This window comes from Lathyrus oleraceus, chromosome 3 (assembly GCF_024323335.1).
Source record: "Lathyrus oleraceus cultivar Zhongwan6 chromosome 3, CAAS_Psat_ZW6_1.0, whole genome shotgun sequence".
Classification (NCBI taxonomy): domain Eukaryota; kingdom Viridiplantae; phylum Streptophyta; class Magnoliopsida; order Fabales; family Fabaceae; genus Lathyrus; species Lathyrus oleraceus.
In genome coordinates, this window is record NC_066581.1 from 206,739,179 (window position 1) to 206,752,548 (window position 13,370).

Below are 13,370 nucleotides of genomic sequence, written 5' to 3' on the forward strand. Positions count from 1 at the left end.
GTGCAACACCTGAAACTGAACCTGAACCTTTTGTTGTTGTTAAGGCTGAAAAAGAATATGTACCACCAATCCCTTTCCCACAAAGAGTTCTGAAAAATAAGAAAATTGATGAGGAAGACAAAGCAAGAGAAATTTTGGATTAAGCATGTTCTGAAATACGCAAAATTTCTTAAAGATTTATGCACACACAAGAGAAAGCTTACCAGAAACGAGAGAGTGAATTTGGGACAAAATGTTTCGGTCCTTATTCAGCCTAAACCTTCACCTACTAGTTTAACCCTCAATATGGACATGCCATAAAAATGCAAGGACCCATAAACTTTTTATATTCCATGTACCATTGGAAATAGTAAATTCTAAAATTGCATGTTAGATTTAGGAGCTTCTATTAATGTTATGCCTACTTATATTTTTAACAATCTTAATCTTGGTCCTTTGCAGCATACAAGTCTTACTATTCAGTTGACAAGCAGGAGTGATGCTCGCCCTATTGGAATAGTGGAAGATGTGCTTGTTCAAGTTAATGACTTGATTTTTCCTGCAGATTTTTATATTCTGGACATGTATGGAGAAACAAATTCAAGCAGATCACCAATCATTTTGGACAGACCATTCATGAAAACAACTAAAACAAAAGTTGATGTTGGCGATGGAACCATTTCCATGGAACTTGGTGACATTGTTGCTAAATTCAACATTTTTGATGCTATGAAATATCCCTTGGAAGAGCATTCACTTTTTCAAATATAGTTGCTTTCTGAAGTTGTTGGTGAAGCTTATTTTGATTCATTTTCAACTGGTTTTCCAACTTTATCAGGTTTTGATGATATTTACTCATGTGATGATTGTACTAACACTAACCTTTGTGTTGTTTGTACTAAGATTGAGTCTGCCTTGCAGGTTGACATTTTTCCTACAAATGAAGTTGTAGATGGAGTTGTTTATGTAGTTGAAGCTCTCGCCATCTCGGATGCCCCAACCAAACTATCCATTGAACAACCACCTTCTCTAGAACCTCTATCACTTCTTGAAGATTTATATTGTTCATCAAAGGTCAATTTTGAGTAGGAATAGAACTTATTGCAGGAACATAAGAAGGGAATTGGATGGACCTTGGCTGGAACTCATGATATTAGCCCATCCATGAGTATGCATAGGGTCTCACTTGAAGATGAAACAAAAGTAGTGAGGCAACCCCTTAACCCTTCGATTCTTAATGTTGTGAAAAATGAGATCACTTTCAAGTGCCCATTCGACACTTTTACTTATCGAAGATCCTTATTTGATCCTGAAATAAAAGACGAAGGCACTACTAAAAATTTTAAGAACAGTGGCATTGCCCAAAGCTACTCCGTGAGAGCCCCACTTTGTAAGAAGAGACTGTAGAAGAGTTCTCTTTAGGAAAGACTGCTTATGCAATCATCTATCCACCTTGACTCCTCGGGTGTGTTCTTTCCTATCTCTCTTCTCTCTTATTTTATACTTATGTTCTTTCATTGAGGACAATGTGTGTTGTAAGTGTGTGGGGGGGGGGGGGGGGGGAACCATTTACTTTGTTGGCTTAAATAGTTTGTTGGTCCCTATAAGTTAGCGAGTTTTTGGTTTTGGTCCCTGTAATTTATTTATTTTGGTCTGAATCTTTATATCTCACTTTTTGTGTTGGTTTTAGTCCCTAAAGTCAAAATCCGCAGGTTTCCTGCGGATTTTCCTCCAAATCTTCTTGTGGATTTTAGTTTTAGGGACTAAAACCAACACAAAAGTGAGATATAGGGACTCAAACCAAAAAAATAATTACAGGAACCAAAATAAAATATTTGCTAACTTACAGGGACCAAAAGACTATTTAAGCTTACTTTGTTTTATTTCATCCAAATTCTTTATTTTTGTTTATTTTCTTACATGAAAAAAATAAAATAAAAAAATGCATGTTTTTTTTTGTTGTGGTTTTTGAGTTACAATTGTGAGTATTTTTCTCTACTCTCTTGATTAATGACTTGTGGTGTGATATGGTTTATTCTTTTTATGCATTCTTAGTATGATATGTAGGACTAAACTCTAAATTGTACATCATTTGTCGTCGATTAATTAACCTTGTGAGATTTTGAGTCTTTTAATGGATAACATTCAAAAATCCATGTCTTTCTTTTTTTGTGTGATTTCACTCATGTTTGTTAGTCTCTAGAACTTGAATTTACTCTTTTTGAAACTGTTGATTACTTGTGTACACTGATATGATAAAAGCAACTTGTTTTGTTTTACTTTTAGCCACTTAACCAAAAATTCAATCCTAAATAATATCATCTCTTGTTTGAAACCCCTTGAGCCTATTATCCTGTTCCTTGTTTAAACTCATTACAACCCTGAAAATGAAATACAATGTTATCACCCATTCATGGAGTTGAAAGAGTCTTGTTTAGAGTCGTGTGGTGTTGAATAACTATAATGGTGATATTTCATTCAAAAGTTGGCAGAAAAAGAAAAAAATTATATATGTAGAAAAAGAAAAAGAAAAGAAAAAAAGTGGAAAAAGCAAAGAAGGATGCCATTACATATTCCTTCTTAAAAAGAAAAAAAGAGAGAATAAAAAGATAAAAGAGAAGAAAAATAGTGGGAAATGTTGTTGTTTGAAAATGGATGAATGTAGTTCAACTCCCGCAAGTTCTTTCATATCTTTTTTCTCCTTTTGAATCTTAGCCTAGTACCCCTTAGGATTTATCTCACCCATACCCTGTCCAAGTTACAACCTAATAAAAGTCCTTTTGATCTTTGTGTGCATGTAATTTAATTGTGGATGTTAGAGTCTTTTCAAGCTTATGACAATGTTAATTTTCATATTATGCTTTGAGTGTAAGCAGTCAACCTAAACACGTGAGATTTGAGTGAATTTTATCTTGTGAGGATCTTGCTGCTTTTGATGTACTCTTTAGTACTTTGAATATCACAAAAGAGTTACTTACTAATGCCATTTTCTTGAAACTTAGACTTAGAAATTTGCTTGCACTTTGTATCCTAAAAATCCTCCAATATTATTCTGGCTCCACTTCCTTTAAGATTAGAGGATCCATCCATGAATAGAGTCCATCTGCTTGATGACTCTTCCAAAGTCGAAGCACTTAATGCAATTAGGAAATCAACAAGCACTTGGAATCGATTCTACTCCGAGGCACAAACTCTATATCATACTCTGACAATTCTACCTCCCAGGCCACCATTCTTCCTACCAAGTCTGGTTTCTTTAAGACCTGCTTGATAGGGTAATTAGTTTTGACAATGATTGACTATCCCTAGAAGTAGTATCTCAACTTCTGAGCTATAATCACTACTGCCAACACAAGACATTCAATCTTATGATAACACAATTCCACTCCTCTTAGCGCCTTACTTTAAAATTACACTAACTTCTCTCCTCCCTCCGTCTTTTGGACTAACACGTAGGGTGGCAAAATGGGTCCGGCCCGCTGGGCATGCCCGTTTTGCTCGCACTTTAGTGCGGGGCGGGCCAAGGATTTAGGCCCTCACCCTCTAATGTGGTCACCCCGTCCCGCCCCGTTTTTTTCACGGGCTTTTGCGGGCACGTGCATTTACATAAATTTTTGCATTTTTAGGCTTAAAGAGTGCAGTGCCCGCAGGCTTTCCCTGCCCCGACCTCACTTTTTTGCAGGGCGGGCCTAAATTTTAGGCCCACATCCTCAACTATGACCGCCCCTCCCTGCCCCATTTTTTGCGGGCTTTTGCGGGCGGGCCTAAACGGGGCGGGTATGCCCGTTTGCCACCCCTACTAACACGAAACTCATGGCCTTATCTAAAACATCTAGATATAAGATAATAGGATGGTTCACCTTCGGTGATATGAGGATAGGAGGTGTAGACAAGAAGTGTTTTATTTCTTTAAGAGCATCTCCATATTATTCTGTCCATTGGAACTTTGTTGACTTCTTTACCACAGTAATAAAATGAATCGACTTGTCATTTACAAAAGACAAGAAGCGAGATAAAGCGGCTAATCATCCTGTCAACCGTTGTACCTCTTTGAATGTTGATAGGATTCTCATATCAATTATTGCTTGGCATTTATCTAAATTTGCTTATATTCCCCGAATGGTCAACATAAACCCAAGGAATTTTATGGCTTGTACCCCGAAAGTGCACTTCTCCGGGTTAAGCCTCATGTTGTAACTTCTGATTGATGCAAATGATTCTCCTAAGTCTTTGACATGTTTCCATTTTTCATGAGTTTTGATCACCATATCAATCACATATACCTCCAGGATTCGTGCTATCTGTGAGGAGAACACCATATCCATTAGTCTTTGGTGTGTAGCCCCTGCATTTTTGAGTCTAAAAGACATCGCATAATTATTATTATTATTCTTATTCATCATGAATGTCGTCTTGGAAGAACCCAACCAATTCATTCGTATTTGATTGTAACCAGAGTAAGCATCCATAAAGCCGAGAAGACGGAAATCGAAAGCCCCGTCAATGAGTCAATCAATATGAGGAAGCAAATAATGATCTTTGGGACATGCCTTATTCAAGTTAGTGAAATCCACGCATATTCATCACTTTCCTGATTTCTTTTTAACCATGACTATATTAGCCAACCAGGTCGGGCACTTAATCTCCTGAATGAAATCGGACTTCAAAAGCTTTCTGGATTCATCTTCCATCACTCTTGTCTTCTCCTCGCCATCCTTCTACTTTGTCTAGGACACCAACCTGATGGTTGGATCTAGCGCCAAATGGTGGCAAACTATGTTTGGATTTATTTCGGGCATGTCAACCGGTTTCCATGCGAACAAATCTATGTTCTCCTTCAATATTCTTATGATCTCGACTTCCTCCCCCAAAGACAAATTAGAACGAATATGAGTTGCGTGGGATATTTGGGCACCAATTTGTACCTTTTTCACATCTTTGATGGGTGTCAAACTTTCCTCCGTCAGGTATTCTCTTGGATCAATATCAACTAGATGCACCTTTAAATGTTTATCTTTTATTGGCTCATCAAATTGAACTTTATTTTTGAGCTTCAGATTATCCTTATAACATTTCCTTTCTAATCCTTGATCACCTTTTATCACTCCAACACGACCATCTTCAAGAGGAAACTTCAGTGTGAGGTGTAAAGTGAAGAATGCCGCCTCCAAATCATTGGATGATGGTCTTATAATAATAATGTTGTAAGGAGATGGAACATTAACAATCAAGTACCTGACCTTGACACTTTTCGCATTGTCTCTACTGCCAAACATTGTTATCACAAGAAGATGCCATAAAACTTGCACCTGTTCTCCAGAGAAAACCGAGTAAGGTACTTTTAAAAGGTAATAACCCGACGATATCAAAATTCATACCTTTGAATGCATCCCAATACAAAATATCTGCTAAACTTCCCAAATCTACCAAGACCTACTTCACGCTCCAGTCGTGGATTTGTACTTTAATTACCATTGGGTCGTTTTGTGAGCCAAGACTCCTTCAACATCTTTTTTGGAAAAACTGATTACAACCAGTTTTGTACCTTTTTTTGAAAGCGACTTCTATCAAATATGCATCACTGCCCGAGCATATCTTTTCCTGGATGAACTGGTTTCTACTCCTCATGCGAATCCAGCAATGGTCTTCAACGTATGACAGGTCACTCGGGTCTCTTGGACCTCATATGTGCTTTTCCCTTTCTTTTGCGAAGGATTTTCCAAGTTAATATTCCCCTTGGGAGGACTTCTCTTTCCTAGCTGTCCGTCGACATCTTTCACATTGGACAATAAACGATCTTTCTGAAATTAAGATCTATATTTCTTTTTTGAGCCAATGACAATCTTATGTGTGATGACCACGAAGTCTGTGGTATGCACACCATGCATTCTCGTCTTTTCCCAGACCGTCTTAAACAATGGTTGGGAATCTAGAAGCTCCTCCTTTACATACCATCATGTTGACTATGTGTTTGCAAAACATGGACGCTATCTTGTAATGTTTCATTCTATTGATGAAGAGCTTCCACCACCACGAGCAATTGGGTTAACTCTGGTGGAGGTGGATCACTTCGGATGAGACATGATCTTGACATCGCACATCTGGGTTGGGAGATGATTTTTATGTGGTCTGTGAAAATATTACTAAGGCCCCACGGTGGGCGCCAAATGTTCTTGTTAAAGAATACTAAAAAGGTTAATTTCCCTGATTCTAGTCAGGGAGAGTCTCAAATTATTGGTTTAAGTGTCTATAAAATGTTTTTTTGGTCGTCCTATTCTTTTCATGAGCTAACTCCTTTTTATATTGCTTCATTTATCAATGATCCTTAAAGACACGCATGTTCACATCCTCTCAAAAAATAACTATGCTTAACATCCACTGTGTCGCATTACGCGAAAAACCGGCGGGAAAACGAAACAACAGAGCCGCCACCGTGCGTTATTTATCCCAAAAGAGGGAAAGGAAACGCTCAGAGTAAACCTGGGAAAAGCATGGTCTCGCGACCAAAGAGAATGGGATCGGGAGTCGGTTATGCGAAGGGAAGGTATTAGCACCCCTACGCATCCGTCGTACTCGACGGGATCCACGCACAAAAGGAAGGAAAAATGGTTGCTAAAACACTGCTCAAACACACACACACTGGCTGAAAGAGACACAAGAAAACAGACAAGACTGACTCGGCAGGACATCGTATCCTGGGCCTACTTAGTCTATCAGGCATAGACATCAGAGTCGAAGTAGTTCGGACTGGGGAAACGACACATGCTCGCTAGGATATCACATCCTATGCATACGTATCTCCTTTGGACGAAGGAGAATCAGAGCATTCGTAGCTCGGCTAACACGCACACAAACAAACACAGGCAAAGGCAAACATGGAGCCTGAATGCCAATCACTGGACTTACATCAGCATCCGAACCAACAAACACACACAGGAAACCAACTGCCAATCGCTGGACTTACGTCAGACTCCAACCAGAAAAGGAGAAACAACTCACACAAACAAAACAAAAGGGCGCCCGGAGAGATCAGCTCATCTCCTGCCTACGTACCTCATCTGGTATGAGGATCAGGGCGACGTAGTTCCCCTACGGAGGGAAAAAGGACTAGCCTAACCAGATAACAGAGGGAGACACAACTAGGGAGACTACGGCTCGAGCCTAGATGTTATCATGCAAAATCGTCCCTAAGTTAAGGTTTCTAGCTAACTTGCACAGGAAGCAAGCCTATCATAATCATGACTTGCACAGGAAGCAAGCCACACCTAACCTAACTTGCACAGGAAGCAAGCCTAAACTAAACCTAACTTGCACAGGAAGCAAGTCAAACAAACACACAAACACAAGTAACACACACTATATGCAAGCAATGGGCTCAAACAAGGTTAGGTTTTAGTCGAGGGGTCATATCAACCTCAACAAACAAACCACTGGAACTGGGTAGTGTTAGCTCTTAACCTTGCCATTGAGGGGATGAGGTGAAGCAGATGAAAGGAGATGAGGGGTGTGCCTCATTGCTCTTATCCCTGGTCAGGGAGAGCATTTGAATATCAGAAGGTGTGGGATTTCAGAAAGTAGGAACTCTCTCCACAAGTTAGACTCCATAGATCTTGGGTTTTTACTCACTATGCATCAACACAGGTAGTGTGAGCAAGGTGAGTGACACACAGAATAGCAGGGGATAGATTACATATCCCTTGGGTTCTGCCAATTGCCTCTTCACTTAGGAGGTCTTTGAATATGTACAGGGACAATTTTAAACAATCACAAACATTGCCTCTTAAGGAGGACTTCAGACAGTTGCCTGGCCAAGTAACAGGCCAGGTCTTCCAGACTACATGAAGTAAATAAGTTATACCTCAATGCAAATTGCTCTTAATCAAAGCAAAGCAAAGTTCCCAAGGAACTAAAAGCAACTAAAGTACCTGAAATCAGTCAAGCACAGTTAGTATACAAGTCAAAGTTAAATCAGAATGAAACAAAGGTTAACAGTCAACACAAGTAGATAAATGTGCAATGCACAAGGTTCAAGGCATGCGAGCCAAGCAACCTACAAAACAAATAGATTAGTAATGATAAACAAGCACACTCAATCAATTTGTATTGGTCTCATTGGGTAATTGTTGCTTAACCTGAAAAAATGAGCTCAAACATGAGTAACAGGACCACTAGGACAAGCCTAGGGTCAAAAGGGGATAAGAAAGTCAAAACAGCAAATGAAATCCAATCAAAATCATATTCAAACAATCAAGAAACAAACTCAATTGGGTTCACATTCATATCAATCATCATCATCATTTCATAAGCAAAATAGGTCAAGGCATGGCATATGGAAGCTCATAGAGGTCAACAGCAAGACTCAATTCAAAATTAATCATAAACAGTTCCAAAAATCATCAATAAAATCATGATCAAACATAATCCATAGCATGGTAAGCACACCAAATTTCAGCTCAATTGGATCATGGGAAGTAGGGAAATGAAAATCAGAAAGGCAAGGCAAGTTTAAGCATGCTCAAAGAAGTCAACCAAACATGCATCAACTTGAAAAAATCATAAACCAGTGATAACAAATGATAAATGAATGGGATTAACACCATGATAAACCTTAAGATGTCTACTAATCACATGTAAAATTTCATGTCCATCCAATAAAGTATGAGAATTTCACAAAACAAATGGCATCATGTGTTCCAAAAGTCAACATTTTGGTCAAACAGGGGAGAAAATCTCAAACAATTAGGAAATGCCACAAACAAATCCAAAAAAAATCACATGTAAACTAGACATACATAAGTTCAATCATGCAAAAATTCAAAGCAATTTGAGGTCAAGAAGCATGGTAAAGAAAATCATGAAGTTGCACATCAATGGTGTGACACAAATTGTCACACCCTAATTCAAAAAATCATAACTCTCAAACCAGAAATGGTAAATTCACAAACTCTGAACCAAAATCACCATGAATGTGCCTAGTTTAAGCACAAAAAATTTCAGAGCCAATGGATAAAGCATCATTATTTCACAAATGTTTTGGCAAAGGGTACAAAAAATGGACACATGTCACAAACCCTAGCATCATTAAAAATCCACTCATAAAAAAAAATCTGGAAAATACATGATAAAAAACTAGAGATCCATATGAACAATTTGCAAAAAGTCTCATGAATTTTGGATTAAAATTGGATGTGATATGATTTTTGGAAGTTTGTGTAACAAATGAAATAATTATTGAGAAATAATATGAATTAAACCATTTAATTAAACAAGGCGTGGCATTATTGTAAATATCTGAAAACACTAGTGAAACGCTGCGCATGAGTAATAAGAATGAAATGTCCTGATTGGCTAATGGCAATGGCACAGTACCACAGCATGCAAATCACGTGAAAATAATTCTGGGAATTGGCAACATGAATATTAGGGTTTATGGAACAGTATCATCATCTTCTTCATCTAACTCGTGAAAATTCAACTTGCCCAGAAAATGAAATTAAACATACCAATAGGACCAGCAAACATCACACATGCATAATCTAAACTCCATTTTCATTAACTCAACTTATCATGGAAGAATCAAGTAGAAACATATATGAACACCAAGTTTCAAATCAACATATCTTCTTAATTACTTAACCATTTTCAAAACCACGACTACCATTGAACTCAGCATACAAAGACCTTTCTAAAACATGTCAAGATTTTGCAAATGGCCAGGTTCGAAATCTTACCAATGTTAAAGAACAGTTGGGATTCAAGGGTTGTTTGGTCGTGTAAGCTCAGAACAGTTACTCCTCAAGCTCCCAAATGAAGAATGGTTGAAAGATTCTAGCTCAGCAATGCTTGGAATGGCTCAGAACTTGAACTGCCATTGATGTGTTCTTGATGAAACAGTGGAAGGCAAGGCTTTACAGTTGAAGAATACCACTTGCAGTGATCTCAAAATGGTGATGAGTGATGAAGGCACTAAACTCCAGCTCAAGTTCTTGAAGCTTTTTGACAGAAAGTTCAAATGAAGGAAAATGAATTTTTGAGAGAAAGAGGTTTTCAGTTTCGAATCTTGTGGCTGCTAGGGCTTTTTCAGAGTGAAAATGCAATATATGTATGCTGTTTAAGGTTGGTTAAGTGTGGCTAATTGGAATGTAATCACAATTTGCATAATGACATATTTGGACCATTTTTGCTAAAACCATGCCATTTCACAAAGGGTGTATGAAAGTACACGAATTGGGCTTCTAACATGTCCAAAATATGATTTGTGATCATTCTCAATTGGCAAAATATGTTGGAAAGGGTTATTTTGAAAAGTCAATTTTTTACTTCACTTGAAATAAATTAAGTCACTTCAAAAAGTGCCATTTTGATTGGTGAACTTTTGGTAAATGGTGATGACATATTTGGAAAGAGGGCATCAAATGTGACTTGTAGCAAAAAACCCCACCCAATTTGGCCAAATGGTTTGAGAGATATGGCCTTTTGAAGTTCAAAAATTTCTGAAAATGATTTGATCAAAACTTGCCAACCATACATGGGAATTGAGTGTTCTTGGACTTTTTGGAAATGGGAGAACAAGATCTTCAACTTTCATGTTGGGTAAAAATTCATTTGAAGCTTGTATCATGATGTAAGTTTGAGGATCAAGACTTTCCATTTTTGGCAAATTCCAATTACAGGTCAACTTTCTATTTCTGGAAATTTCTTGTTTGACTTCAAATTCTTCAATGATGATGCTTGACATGTTATATGAGACTTATATGGACATGATTGAACCCTCTCAAACCAATTCCCACCATCAAATCACTGATTAAATGCACAGTTGACCAACAGTTGACTTTCTAGGGTTTCTGGTAGACTGCACACTGACTGATGACTTCTGAGCAATCAAACCTTGACCAAATCACTTCCAAAGGACCCCTAGATCAAATGAACATGTTGGACCAACCCTAGGGCCTTGCCTCCTTGGAAATTGTACTTGCTTGCTTGACTGACTGATCTCCTGACCAGTTTGACCTAATCTGACTGATGATCTTGCACTTGGGGCAAAGGACAATGCAATGCTATGCAGTGGACTATGTTAAATGTTATGACCTAATATGAGAATGTATGTACAAGAGGTAGGTGCAAATTTGAGGTGCTACACACTGCCTACTATAATTTCCAAGTAAGGCATTGCCCATTAACTTTTGTAACCCCCACGTAATCATGAAGGAAGTTCGTAACCGTTCCTTATGATCGTACCTATGGTTTCCTAGCACTAAAGTCGGGTCCAGCTTGTTCTTCCCTTCGAGTTATCACATGGTGGATTCCATCGTGCTGACCTTGCATCTAAGTGAGCCCTAACTGCATTCTAACTTGTCTATGGTCATGATTACCCGACTTACTTGCCTCTTCATACTTGACCTTCTACAACATCGACTTCGAGTAATTTGGGGATGTACAATAACATATTAATAATTAAGTTTGCTATAATATTTCAAATCATGTGATATTCAATTTTTTTCCACTTTTTTATGTAGACGTTTAACGACATGCCACATTTCTCCCCTGATGACTTAAAAGACATCCGTAAACATTGTGCGTTTATTTTCAATGCGCTACTTGAAAATTATGCTAATGTATGACTTTGGCTTAATTTAATGTTTGTAATATATGACAATGGTGTATACATATATGTTTACAAATAATATTTTTAGCTTTGATGTAAAACGTATAAAATAGAGGTAAAAAAATACAAGTTTGTAATATATGAAAAATTAAATTAAAATAAAATAACAAAGTATTTCACCAAAGTTATTTACAATGATCGTTGTGATAAGTCATACGCTAAATATTATATACCATACAATCATTGGGAATCGAATTCATGACTTTTATATATTGCACAACAGTTGATCATTACAACAGTTATTATATGTAGCGCGCTACATGATTTATCACAACAATCATACGTCAGTGGTGAAAAATAACATACTTATAATCACACCCTATTTCAGAACGGTTGATCAACCGTGATAGAATCCATTTATCAACTATTATGAAATGTGTTTTCCATACCAATATATTTGTTTCTTTTTGAAAATTTAATACTTATTAACCAACTTAAAATTTATATATTTCATTTCAATGTATTTAAATAAGTAATTAGACTTATTTAAATCAACTAACAAGTAAAAGATCAACAATAAGATCTTTTCATCTTGTTTGAATTGATTAACTTCAGTCTGTGTAAATATAAGCTTTATGAAATTATTTATTTGGATTTTTTTATAAAAGAACATTTAACTTTATTGTCCATAAACAATTTTAATCTTATTTCTACCTGTTCTGAAAAATAGCCAAGTTTTATTTTAATATTTAACTTAATATTTTGTAAAATACACATATATAAATATCATATTTTAATTTTAGTATATAATAACATATTTAAATACAAAATAATAAAATATATTAATAAGTTTAAATAATTGAAAATATTGAAAATATTGAAAATTATAATTTAATTCAAAATACAAATGTAATTATAATAGTAATAAGAAATAATATATATATATATATATATATATATATATATATATATATATATATATATATATATATATATATATATATATATATATATATATATATATATATATTAGTTACTATACACTGTCAGTGTAAAAAAATTTCCACCACTATCGATTCATCACCATCATCCGTTTGTATTACTTTATAAAATTTTAAAATAAAAATTAAATTTATTTTAATATCCAACATCTAGGATTAACTGACGGGTGTTAAATCCCTTTACACGATTAGTGTATTTCAATTAAATTTCTCTCTCTAGATATTATTGATATTTATTTAAATAGTTATCAAATTTTCTTTAACGAGACATCATATTATTTTTTTAATTAAATAGACTTACAAAGCTTATTCTAACTTGAATTTAACGTAGAGTCTATCTATTGAAGTACTCCTACTTATTTTTGTCGATTTAGTGAGGAATCATTACATATATGTGAGGACCATCAAAATCTAGCGTAAGCAATTGGAATTGAATTCCTAACTTCAACAACATGATATTTGGCAACTAGGAGACACAATGTTGGTTAAGCCTAACTTAAAATTATTGAAGAAACAAGATATCCTTCCCATTTAAATCGGTGTTACGAAAATCCCCACAAAAAAAGAGTGAAATTGAACAAATATTAAGTGTAAACAAAATACCCTTCCCATGGTGAAAAACGGTAAACCAAATCCAAAACAGAATATCCTTCACTTATAAGCAAAGAGAACCCCAAAATGGACGGTTGCATTGTGCGCGGATCTTATTTACCTTAAAATAACGACTTTTCTTCATTCTTTATTATTATTATTATTTAATAAAAATATTAATACAAATTAGTAAA